This window comes from Anser brachyrhynchus (assembly GCF_964034855.1).
Source record: "Anser brachyrhynchus genome assembly, chromosome: 5".
NCBI lineage: Eukaryota > Metazoa > Chordata > Aves > Anseriformes > Anatidae > Anser > Anser brachyrhynchus.
Window position 1 is genome coordinate 40,609,632 of NC_137699.1, and position 13,497 is coordinate 40,623,128.

The following is a 13,497-nucleotide window of genomic DNA, read 5'->3' on the forward strand; positions in this document are numbered from 1 at the left end:
GCTAGGCCTCCACATTGCCTAGGTAGTGCTTAGCTCAGAATGATGTCTAATGCAATGAGGAAGAAGGTACCTTGCCAGCCAACACAGGTATATCTTAAAACTTATCATCTTCAGAGCTCATATTCTTCTTCCCTGTAAGAAGGAAACTGTCTATAGACAAAATCACTTCTTAAAGCAAAGTTTTTGCATCCTTTTGAAATATTTAAAGGTTGAGATTCACTTTTATAAAACAGCCTATTATGTGGAATACTTTTACAGGGTGTAGAAGAGTAAGCACAACAGAATCTCCGATAGTTATCCTGTGCACATCAAAAGAAACCAATTAAATTCACACTCCCCACCTGACTATAAAAAAACACAAATTCTCTATCATCTTTTTCACCTTTCTTCTAACATTTCTTTCAAGTCCTCTTCCTAAGCTGCTCCAATGTAAATAAAATATTTAGTCTTTTTAAGACTTTCCAGAGTGGGAATATCACTTATCCTTCCTATGAAGTGAGCAAGGTACAGATTCCAGTCCATGATGAAAAGAAATGTTGAACATTTTATACAATGATGGTTTCATGACAAAATACTGAAAGCCCTTGGATAAGAGATTTCAGGAATTCAGTCAAGGAGTTAGATGTTTGAATTTCCCCCAAGCCTCAACTTAGGAACATAAATATATATATAGATACTTAACTATGTACATATATCTATACGTATATGTACCCCTACAGATGTAGATATAGATATAACCATACAGATAGATATACATATCCACAGATATTGATATAGCGATATAGATATAGTGGATACATGCTTAATCTTAACAGTTCATACATATTCAATTTACTCTTGCTGATTCAGCAAGCTATTGAAATGTTGAATAACTTTACGCAAGTGATTCATACAGTTTAATGTGAGTTCAAACTGAAATTGAGGTCCAAGTAGGATCAGCAACAAGAACACAGATCCCTATAAACACTTTCTTCTTTTCAGCTCAATCTAAAACTCTGTAAGCATATCTACAACAGGCATCCTGTTTAGAATTTCTAGTACTCCAGCATGATTGGAAATGGAAAATGAAACATACTCCACTGCTCTACTCACAAGTGTAGCTCTCGCTACAGAGAAGTGAGACCTGAACTTAATCCAGATTTTCTCATTACTAGAAGATGAATAAGCAGAGAAATATGCAGTGTAACAACTCTGTTAGTTCTAGAATCCCACTGCGCCATTACCTAGACAGCAGGACAGGTTGCTTTTTCAGTGTAGCCTTCACATATATTGAAATATATGCAGTTATTGAATATATAAACATTGTAACATTCCCGCGGTCTCTGAAGGTCTCAGAGAAAATGTGGAGCGGAAGGATATAGCAGGAATAGAGCAACAGATCTGCCATTTCAGCAGTCTTGAGAGGCAGATAATGGTGTCTAAAAATAACAACATTCTATCATATTTGGGTGTTAAAATAGCAGCAATTCAGATGATCAGCAGGCTACGCTGTGGGTTGTTTGAAAATTCTAGAGAAATGGGAACTGAAAATACAACAAACAATTATCCATTGCTCCTGAATCTCAGAGTCACAGAATGATTGAGGTTGGCAGAGACCTACGGAGGTCATCTGGTCCAGCCCCCTGCTCAAGCAGGGCTCCCTAGAGCAGGTTGCCCAGGACCGTGTGTAGTCAGGTTTTGAATATCTCTAAGGAGACTCCACAACCTCTGTGGGCAACCTGTGCCAGTACTCCATCACCTTCACAGTAAAGAAATCCTGCTTGATGTTCAGACAGAACCTACTGTGTTCCACTTTCTGCCCACTGCCTCTTGTCCTGCTAGTGGGCACTACTGAAAAGAGCCTAGCTCCATCTTCTTTGCGCCCTCCCTTCAGGTATTTAGACATATTGAAGGGATCCCCCCGAACCTCCTCTTCTCCAGGCTTATCAGTCCCAGCTCTCTCAGCCTTTCCTTATATAAAAGGCACTCCAGTCCCATAATCACCTCTGAGGCCCTTACTAGACTCTCTCCAGTAGATTCATGTCTCTTCATGTATTGGGAAGCCCAGAACTGGGCAGAGTACTCCAGGTGCAACCTCACCAGAGCTGAGTGGAGGTGAAGGATCACCTCCCTCCACCTGCTGGCAGCACTCTTTCCTAATGCTTGAGAGAGCAAGCACTTCAGAGAACCTGGCATGCTGATTTCCCAGAAAGGGTCAGGGTTTGTGCTATTTATTTATGCTCATAATGGTGCCTTGCAGGTATTTCCTTGCTTAAATGAAAATGCTTGAGTTTGCTTCAGGTAATAGCTTAAACCCTGATCCGTTGATTTCGTGTTCCCTTTCGTTCCCATCACCCCAGGCCCTTTGCTTGTCAGCCCCATCCATCGCTCTGTCACAAGTCTGCTGGTAGCTCTCACCCTCACCTGTTTTCCCTGGTTTAAAGCCCTCACCAGGTTAGCCACCCTGACCCAAAGATACATGTGCAGAGATATCACTGTGCATATTATGTGAAGCTGATCTGCTGCAAGGCCAGCACAACAATGTTCTCTTGGAAGAACCTCTACTGTGAGTGAGGAGAATGTGCAGAGCTCAGCAGCTATATTCATGACCCTACAACTGGGTTTCATTGCTTTACTTCTCTTTTCTTCTGTGGTGGCATATTTCACCATGAAAAACAGACAGGAAGGAGTTAAGATCTATTCCTATGGAACACATTAAGTTTAGAAATCTAAAAACACATGAAAACTTTGAGGATATACATATGTATATGCAATATGTAATTCAGTAAACATCGTAAGGACTAGTTCAGTATTTAATTATGAAATGTGGCTTTTTTTTTTTTTTACTTCACTTGAAATAGAAGCTGAAAAAAAGGTTAGAAAGCAAAGTTACTGAGGTGAAAGAAATAAGCAACTAAAACACAATCTCATCTCATCACCACATCTTGTCAACTGAATAAATTTTTGCATTAAGCACAAATTCATATAGAAACTTCTCTTTCTGAGGTGGAGCAGCTGCCCTCAACTTTTCCAAATAATGCTTTAAAAATCATGCCCATTAAGGATTTATTTATTTGAAATTTTGCAGAATTAGCTATTTATTTATTTTTCAAAACTAACACGATGATAACAGAAACTTAAATGGTTCTCATGTCAGCCAGAAAGTACATACTACACACAAAGATTTATACTTCTTTTTTCCTCGGTCAATAACACCAAGTCAGCCTACTTGCACACAGTGTATAAAATTTTTCAAAGTCAACTAATGAATGGTGATGACACTTCACATTTGAAAGATATTGTCACCTGGATTCAGGCCTTCCTACAGAAAACTGGTGTTCAGCAAAATTATGGAACAGCAGCAGCGATCACTGCAGCATGTGATAAAAGAGAGAGGACGTGACATCATATCCCTAGCTAGAAACATTGGAAAGAACAAGTAAATCTCTAACAGAAACACAGCTAACACAGCTACATCTTATTTTGTTTCAGCAGTAAGGGTCTAAATGAACATCACCATTCAATTGTATTCTGGGCAACAGCCCAAACTCATCTTTGCAGCAGTTGATTTTGAAACATTACAGTCAATCATATCTTCTCAATTTGTTCTTTCAGGCTTTTGCTATCCTTCTGGTTTCCATTTCTTGTTTGGAAGCCTTGAGTCATTCAGCCTGGCAAGACGACCAGCCTAAATCAGTTATTTTCTCCAAATTATGCTGAAATTGGGATCTTGCTTAGTTTGTTGTTTTCTTCCTCTCTTTCACATAATTTTCCCTTTAAGGATCTAATAAAGCTGATTGAAGGCATGAACACAATATTGCTTTTCTCCTGTTGCTGTCAAATCTAAGTCCCTTACCCACATTGTTTTATAATTGAAAAAAAATACCTCTTAGGTCCATTTCTACATTCATTACCTCTGCATTATCCCAAGTACAAATAGAAGACCTGGGTTTCATGATCATGTCAGTTATATTAAACGGAATGCACAACTTTCTGTTTTTACAAGAATTTTTCTTTCAACAAAGGGAAGGAATTTTGAAGACATGCTTGGCAGAAGGCTGGGTATTCTTTAAAAAAAAAAAAGGAAAAAAAACACAAAACAAAACAAAAAATCAGAACACATACCTGAATGTAACAAAATTTGCTTAAAATTTTATTTACACCAAGGAAAAGATACGCATGGTATGTAACATGTTGTGAGTTTATTACTATCAGAAGGTGAAACAACTGAAAACAGGGCAATATGACTTTAATATATGCTACTAGTGTGAAGTAATATTTATGATGACCTAGCTGGAGATTTCAAAGATTTTAAATTCCCAGAAGTTAGAGGAAAACTATCAAGTGCTTAGTGAAAACAGACACAAATTAGTACCTCCTGCTGAGAAAAATGGACAAACAATTTAGCTATTTATTTTGAGAGCAGCAACCCACTAGCCAATTGTCACCCATGTAGTTCATCCTAATTACTGTGCCTACAACCGTTTGCCCATCTGAAGAGGTATGCTATAGGGGAATCTGGGTGTTATTCAGCAGGAACAGGCACGGAGCTGGGCATACCTGAAAAGATATTAAAGGTTGGAAACATTCATAGAAAACCAGGTTTCAACACTCTGTTGCTAACCAAAAATCTTTTTTTTTTTCCTTGTGAAGTATGTTTTGTATATTATCCTACTGCAAATGTTAAACACATGTCACTACAGGAACCTCAAAGAAAGCTATTAATGACATACTTATCCAAGTTAGCTTCTGAATTTCTATTATGCAAATATATTTCTGTATCTATTCTTTGCCTCTTATACAGATACCTGTCATTTTAGACATCAGCACTAAATACTAGGTACTTATTTTCACGTCATATTTATTTTTTTTTTCACTGAGCTCTCATTTATCTAGATCACCATTGGCTACAACACATGGGAATTAAGGAAAACATTTTTTTTTTTTTTTCACAGCAAGTAAAAGTAATACAGAATTATATGTTACGGTGGGGCTGCAGTAACACTAATGTTATACTATATGCTAAAAGAAGACCAAAAGTCCAGCTATAAGGATACTAGAAGTACACTGACTCAGGAAAGAAATCCCTCAAATAAGTTAAGGCAACACAGAGTATGAAAAGTGACTGGCTAAAAAGGAAGAGACCATCAGTGAAAGGTACTCTTAAGATACTTCAGAAAAATACTAAACAGTGGAAGAGCTGGCTCAGAAACAATCAGTCTGGCTAAGAAATGGATTAATAATCAGCATCAACCTACCTCACTTATTTAAAACGACAGTCATCACCATATTTACTGCATGTGGGTCAGATTATGAAGTTATTATGATCCATCATCCATGTGACTTTGTTATTCTTACTGAGAAATGAGTCTTTCTTCCATGATTTTTAATCACCTCTCAATTTCTTGTTCAAAATCCTTGCTAATTTTTGGCTTTCTAGTCTGCACTCTGAATTTAAATGAGTTACAGGACACACCTAAATATAAATCCCTCAAGAGAGGGAAAGACGATACCTTCCCCTTCCTTTCTCATGTCTATGGCAGCAAAAAGTGGGAGTAAAAAAAAGGGATCTTTGTTAGAATTTCTCACTATTCAAATGATTGCCCTCTATACTACTTATTCCTGTATTCTTTCTGGGTTTCACTATACCTAAGCATTTAAAAAAAGAAACACCTAGGAAGGTGAAGTTTGAAGTTAAAGCCCTGCATTGTAATGGACAACATAGCCTCGACAGTTTTCCGTGTGTGAAAAAAAAAAAAAAAAAAAAGAAAAAAAAGAACATCTTCTGACTTTTTGTTTTGAATATGATTATAAATTAAGTGTATATTATTACCCTGTATTGCTCAAGTAGATGCACTTAAGTTAAATTTAACCGGATTTTTAAATGTCTAAGTACTCAAATCTATTTCAGATACAACAACTGATTGAAAGTGTGCTTAATTAAAGAAGTGATTGTCATAAGCTGTTCAGAGTAGGTCAGTCATTCAGACACCCACACCCTGGCATGCCTCTAGGCTGAGTACTCAGCTGGTATAGCCATTTACCAGCACCCATCAGCAGCGGAGCCTGGTGGCCTGATGCTGGAGAAGCTGTCTGTGTTGGCAAAGCAGGCAGCAGCTGCTTGTGGGACACATTTTGCTGGGGAGAGTGCAATGCAAGTGCCTGGGGCTGTAAAGCTGGACTGACCACTGCTGCCAAGGGAGGAATTGGGCCATATGGGATGATGGCGACTGCTGCGGGGTGGAGAGGCAGGACCCTGCCAGCTGCAACAAGCACTGCTCGCTGCTGCTTCTGCAGTTCCCCAGCAGCAGGAGCAGCAAAGTGCACCCTGCAGGGCTTGGTGTCACCTTTGCCTCTTCTTTCTTAACACTTTTGCATTCTGGCCCCCATCACCAATGAATGAAAGATCAATTTTACCCATGGTCTGTTTGATGCAATTCCCGTTGAAATCGCTGCAAATGGAAGCGTTATTATCACTGGCAGATGGTCTAGGTTCTTACAAAATTGCTGGGCTGCAGAATGGGTCTACATGTCTCATTTCTTATGACTGACAGCATTTTCTTCTCCAAAAGACTTTCCCTGTAACTGCCCCTTTGTTTGCAATAGAAATAAGATACAGACATGCCAAAACAGCTTTGCCTAGAGCTTCTAAAACAGAAAAATTCTTCATTGCATTTTGGATTGTCAGAACTGGCAGAATGCTTCATTTGTTCAGTAGGAGTTTTAGTTGTTCAAACACTAGAAGAGAATTTATCTTCCCCCCCTTTTGCTAACAGTACTGCTGTAACTGGTACGACAGGAAGCAGTCACTGTTTTAAAGTAGCTCCATACATACGTCTCTTGAAGGTAAAGAATGCAAGAAAATGATTCACTTTTAGTTTTGATACCAGATAAAAACAGGCTTTGTAGCTCTGTGCTATTTCTGACAATAAAACAAAATAAAGTAGTTGAGAGGATAACTAGATGGGTTTTCTGGAAGAGACTGACAGCATTTGTCTGTGTTAAACTGATGCTATGACTCATTAAAGGAAAATTCATGAGATTAGCAAAATTTTCTGTACTTGCCCTGAGAGTGCGCCCTACTTGGATCAGTAGTGACTCAATAAAAGTACAACAGTTTAATTTCATCAGAAAGAATGTGTCTCAGGAAGGAAATTTTTGATTGCAAGTTAATGCTAAACTTCACTGGAATAAGTTATGCTCTTCAACATCCACATGTGTAATCTCCAGGGAGTTACATGACTACATGTATTCTTTCCCATCTGCTGGCTAAATATGAGATTTAAGAGGCTTTCAGTGTCATTATATAGATTAGTGACTCTCCCAGGAGGACTCTAGGTTCACAATACACTCAATAACTTCCAATGAGATTTAGAGGACCAACTTTCAGAGATCATTTTATCTGTGCATGGGTTTTGCACCTGCAATTATTTGTGCTTGTAATTTAGGTTACTTAAATGTTTTTAATTTATAGATGCAATCAGTGATGTAGATACTTAAATAAACTGAACTGCAGGCAACTATAAGTGCAGGTGCAAAATTTTGCCTGCAATAATTTGGATTCATAAACATATTGATCTTCTGAAGTCAAAAGTAAAAACTACGCTAGTAGTTTTATAATGTTTTTAACTGACTAAAAAATTTACATATTATTACTGTTTCTCAAGAAAATCTCAAGGCAGATTTTTTTAGCTTTAAAAAGAAAAAGGTATCATTAAAAATATACATTCACATAATAATTAATTTAATTCCGTCTTTTAGTATCTTGACCTTTGGTGTATTTTTCTTACTCCCTTTACAGTACCTCTAGCAGGAAATCATAAAAGATTCATAATTTTGTAACAGGAATACTGTTGATAGTTGAACCAGTAGAGTGAGACAGTCTTATACGCACAAAGTGTGAGGTATTTGTAGCACCGCTAAGGTAGTGAAAAGCACCATGAATACATACACATCCTGGGAGTTGGATTTCCATCTGGCAGACAGTGGTGGTGTATAGATGTACCTTGGGAGTGAAGGGTGTTATTATACAGATGCATGAGGAAACTCACGCGTGGCAGCTACCTGTCAAAGGACAAAATACCTCTGTGTGTCACTGAAAGTGGGTTGTGTCGCAAGCCTCTCTTCACTCAGGAGGAGTTAATCATTATGAGGGAAATCAGTAACAGAATTTTTCATTAAGAAAGTTATTAGAAAGAGTTTTATTACATGGGAGTAAGAAAATTGCTCCTCAAAAAAGGCAGAAAGTTGCTGCAGTTAGTGCCAGGTACTGGGCCAGTGACATGGATCATTTCCACCACCTCCAGGATGCCATCACAGAGGGCTGGTGTGGTGCAACTGGTGTGAAACCGAGCCCCGATCCTTTGTTTCAGCCTGGGCTATGCTGTTTAAGAAAACTCCGTCACATGAAGGCCTTCATTATACACTGACTGTCATGGATGCTGGAACCATGCCCAAAAGGATACCTCCTATTGTTCATGCACCATGCGCAAACGCCCTAAAAATACCATACGGATTAATACCTTTTCCTCAATGTTATTCCGATCTAAGAACAAACAGAGTTGACAGTTAATAGAAACAAACCTATTTTCATTTTTTAGCACAATACATTCTGAACATGAAAGCTCCCTTTTCAGGCAATCTGCAGCAATGCGTCCAAACTGATTCCACTTTCAATACCTCCTGTGCTGTGATGACATTCCTCTCGTACTTCTCACACCGTTTTTAAGATAAAACACCATAATGCCATGTTATTACTTTGTCTGGAGAGGTAACTAACCTTCACTCTGAGTCTCTCAAAGGGAATGACAGATGAGGTAAGTTTAAACGACTGAGAAATGAAGAAGACTTAGCAAAGATTTACCAGAGAAATCCAACCAAAGCTGACTGCTGAAAGAATAGAAAGATTTTGCAAGGCTTTAGACCAGTGCTACGCGTCAGTGTGGTTACCAATGAAAAACCTGCTAGAAGATTGTGGTGCAGAGATATAAACACCTTCTAAGACCAGATCTACATGAAAGACAAATGTGTGAAGGGAAGAACCATGTAGAAGTTGTTGTCTTAATTAATATTATTATTATTTATTATTTAGTGATATACTCTTATTTTCTGTAGCCATGCCTCACCTGTCAATAGTCTCTTCACCTACATAGACATCTGTAAAGAAACTTGACACTTTTTTTTTTTTTAAAGTAATGGAGTCTGTGCCTCAGTGATGTGGCAGTTTCTACTGAATTTAAAACAAAACAAAACAAACAAAAAAAAAACAACTTGCAAGTTGTTCTTTGAGCAGCATACCTGCCTCAGCAGGTTTAACTTGAACATCTCTTTTGAAATGTTTTCTTTTTCTCAATATACTCTTCTGATCCAGCACCCTTCTCAACTTGAACTCTTCTGCAGAAAAGAAATTTTGCCACTTTGGCATTGAATAAACAAAACAAACCAGTCCTCTCTCCCAGATTACTCTTAAAAGCATGCAGAGTATTTCACTTTACAAATGAACAAAATGTTTCACACAGCAATCCAAGTAAAAGCAACACAAGTTATTTTACAGCACACAGTGTGATTTTTTTAGTATAACTTTTCTGTGTTATATAACTTGAAATAGTAGTAATACCATAATACCTTTATATATCTCAAAAAAGTAAATTTTGATCAAACTTGCTTTTCTTCTAGATCTCTAATTTTCTCTGTATTTGACAAAGAGAAATTTTTTTTTTATTATTTTTTTTTTCTCTTGCCTAGCTCACAAGCATGCCATTAGGCTTGCTCAGCAATCAGCTCTGAGTGTTTAGGAGTCAGCTACATTAGCCAGAGATTATCACTGCACCTTTGCAGCCAGCAGTATGGTTTGCCATGATCTCACAGTCTGTAAGTGTAACTGCAATTTGCAATCACACTTCTTCCTCATTCGCCATCATCAGAGACCATTACAAAGTGAGTATAAACAACAGTTCACTAGCTATGACTAAATGATCACCTGGTGCTGTACAGAGAGAAACGTGAAAACCATCCCTACAGACAGTAAAACTAGACAGGACACAAGAACACATTTATCTTGTTTTGACTGGGGTAACAAGCAGCCACAACACCAGTTTCATTGCAAACCTGCACCTGGCAAGCTGCTGCTGAAGAAAATAAAGTCTGCTATGAGCAGATTTGCAAGGCAAGGGTGAGCAGAGAGCTCAAGCTGCAATGGTTGCTGCTGTAGCTGCAGGTGATGCTGAAGGAGCAGGTGTTGAAGTGGTCATGAGCTCTGGGGGTCTGGAGGCAATGCCAGGTTAAAAGGCATCAGATGCTACCAATAACAATACGCAACACAGCAGATCCTTCTATGGGCTGTGCTTTGCTGTAAATTAATAATGCTGAAAGGCCTGGAAGTGTCAGTGAGCTTTAATAAAATGTGCCTGCAGTTCAAGAAAGAAGCCCGTAAGATTTATGATTTGTACTGAAACTGTGTAAAAATGACAGTACAGTATAAAAACTCAATAGTGTTGATAACAGCCTTGTGGTCTCCCTTGGGTTATAAAATTCACACAAGGACATCACCTGAAACCAGCTGAAAATTATTTAGATAGTTGCATAACTTAAGAAGTAAGAGAAATCATGAATTCCTGAGAAGCAGTATTTCTTAAAGCAGTTCAACTTAACTTTCTTTGTGCCATGATGCACTAGTTGGTTTAAGATAAGCTTTTCTTCCTGGGAAGAACACTCTTTAGTAAGCAAATTTCTACACTTTCATGGGTAAAAGTGAGTAACAGTAACAAAGCTATAGACTCTTCTTCACTGATTCAACTCCTACTGAAGTCAAAGTAGTCCTCTGCATTTTAATAGAATTTATACTATATCTTTTGTAAAGAAGATTTAAGTGAAGTTAGAAAACATAACTACCTCTTTTCTTTCAAAGACTACATAGTCCTTAGTTCTTCTCTACGTATTCAAGACCCCTGCAGCTTTTTGTACTGTGGTTCCATTTCCCTATTTTTCTTCAGTTTTTATCTATGAAGCCCATGATCTTAGTTCCAAAAAAAAAAAAAAAAAAAGTTTGGTACCATAAATTATTCAGAGACAAAGCAGAGCAGACTACTGCTACGTTCAAGGATTAAGCAAACACACTTCAATGAATTTGGCTTATGAATACTGACATATGTCTATTGCCCCAAACATGTATATATACACACACACCACTAACAAATACGACCAGTCTTACATGAAAAACATTGTACATTTTGATTCAGGATTTATAACAGAAACATTTTTTTTTTGTTTAGAGATACTTAAAAAAATGGCTAAATGTACATTCTGATAATGAGTGTAAAAAACTTACTCTTGAGGATACAAGAAATCATAAATAACCAATAGAGAGTGGAAAGAGAAATGTAATGCTTTCCATCATCTCTGGGGTCTGCCCTGCACGTGGAACCCTCAGAAACCACAAAGCATAAAGCAGTGCCTCATAATGTAATGAATACCTGTAGTTTGTAGGAAAAGCACATTCACTCCACATACAGACTCAGGATGTAGTAGTGCACAGAGCCCTGGTACTGTAGCTCGAGCCTGCTACCATTTGAGCTAAAGCAGAACTACAATAGCTGGCACTAGCAGCAGCTCATTTATCCTGTCTGCAGGTAAGCCAGCACAGCACACACACAGACAGAATAACTTTTCAAGTAAAATGAGTAGAGAAAGGAGGTAAGGAGAAAACTACAGCTTTGTATTAAGTTTAGCGTAGATACCTATCTAATTAATTCATTTTTCAAAATTATTTAAGCCTCTGGGAACGCAGCCTTCCTACAAGACGTTATACTCAAATGGCACTACATCACAACAAGTCAAGCACATAAAATCAGCTTAGAGATGACGAATAATGAAGTATTACTTGAGATTTTCAGCTTATTCACTCCATACTTGTTTGTGATGATGTGGTAAAAAAAATGCTTTGGATCTCGGTTTTAACCATTTTACTGGACATCTGGTGTTTGCTGCTTAAAGTTTCACTATTACCAGGGTCATTGTAATTCTATAGCACATCTGGGCCAAATTCCCTGGCAGATTTTAGCGAATTCTGCGGCAGTGGAAACATCTGTAGCTGCACACAGTTCCACACATACAGAATTGTGAGAAGCTGCAGAATGTTCTTGGATCTTTCACATGTCAGTGTCCAGGAAATAACCCACCAGTAATGGATTATCTTTTGGCAATTTTTTTAAAAAACTTCTGTGGGATACATCCAAATCGAGTAAAACCACACAGATTCTAATCACTAACATTTTATTTTCATCAGTTATTAAAGAAAACACTGGTTCCTCAGTTTTCATGTTTTCAGAACACACAGCATTTGGAAACATTTTCTTGTAAGTGGATGGACTGATTCAATGGACTGGCCCACTGTCACTGAAAATTTTGTGTACTGCAAATAAAGCTTAGGCTACAAGAGCTGAAGAGAGTAAGAGGAAAACTTAGCAATAGATTCCCTCAGTGAAGGACTAGATACAGTAATCATGATTTTTATCTTCTAAGGTAAAAATAAAGATTAAAAATTGTAGCATTATCACGTCCACCATTTGTGTGCAATCAACTTTTGTGTTAAAATTCTTTTAATGACATTATACCATAAAATAAGTTTCATTTACTTGCTTTAAAATGATGGTATGAAACTATTACTTGTTACAAAGAAAGGCTTGTGAGAATGAGTGCCTTGGAAGAAATAGTCTCTTACTCCCCAGACCCTGAAATATTTCTGCCAACCTGTTACATTTAAATCAATATATTACAATTGCCTGGACTTGATCCAACACTTTCCTTTGAAAAAAAAAAAAAGCAGAAGGAAAAAGAAAAAAGAAAATCCTAGCACCAGCTTTCTTTCCAGTAGCATAACACATCACTGACCACCAGATGACTAACTAAATTTGTTATTTGCTGAGTCAAGTAGTTCTTGTTGTATGTGCTTAGACTGGCAAAGTGAATCATTGGACGGGTAAGACCTCATTTATATTTCAGTCTAAATTCTAAACTGAATTAAACCCTAAATTCTTAAGAACTATAGCAAAGATATTGAAGGCAATAAGGCTGGGACTGCAGTGAGTTAGCCTACAGAGTTTTTTCAGCCTCAGATGAGACTTTAAGTCATTTTACAGGGAAAGAAAAAAAAAAAAAAGCAGTATACCAGGACGTATAATGAAAATGATAAAGAGCAATAATCTGGGCAACCCATATATGTGGACAGAGCAGTGTGAAAGGGAGAGCATAAGGATGCCTAACACAGGAAGGGAGATCTATGACTAGATACAGGGTTAGAAAGATTTGGAACACATTTAATAGCTCCATTTAGTAACTACTTGTTATAGGGCAGGTTCTCTTCAGCAGCGTACCCTCTTTTAGAAATGCCTACACCTTCCCAACACAGCTTTCCCCAGCTGCTTGTTTCCATTTCTATACCACAGTCTTTCACAGTCATTTGTGCTAATATGCTTATCAGTATGACCACACTGTATGCCAGATCACTGAATAGTGGAGAGA

The 13,497-nt window shown here is 37.7% G+C and overlaps 1 protein-coding gene across 10 annotated transcripts in view; it reads right to left on the reverse strand.

Moving 5' to 3' along the window:
* SLC25A21 (solute carrier family 25 member 21) overlaps nucleotides 1-13,497 on the reverse strand; it is a 254,983-nt gene that overhangs the window by 30,703 nt on the left and 210,783 nt on the right. The gene's annotated exons all lie outside the window — the stretch shown is intronic.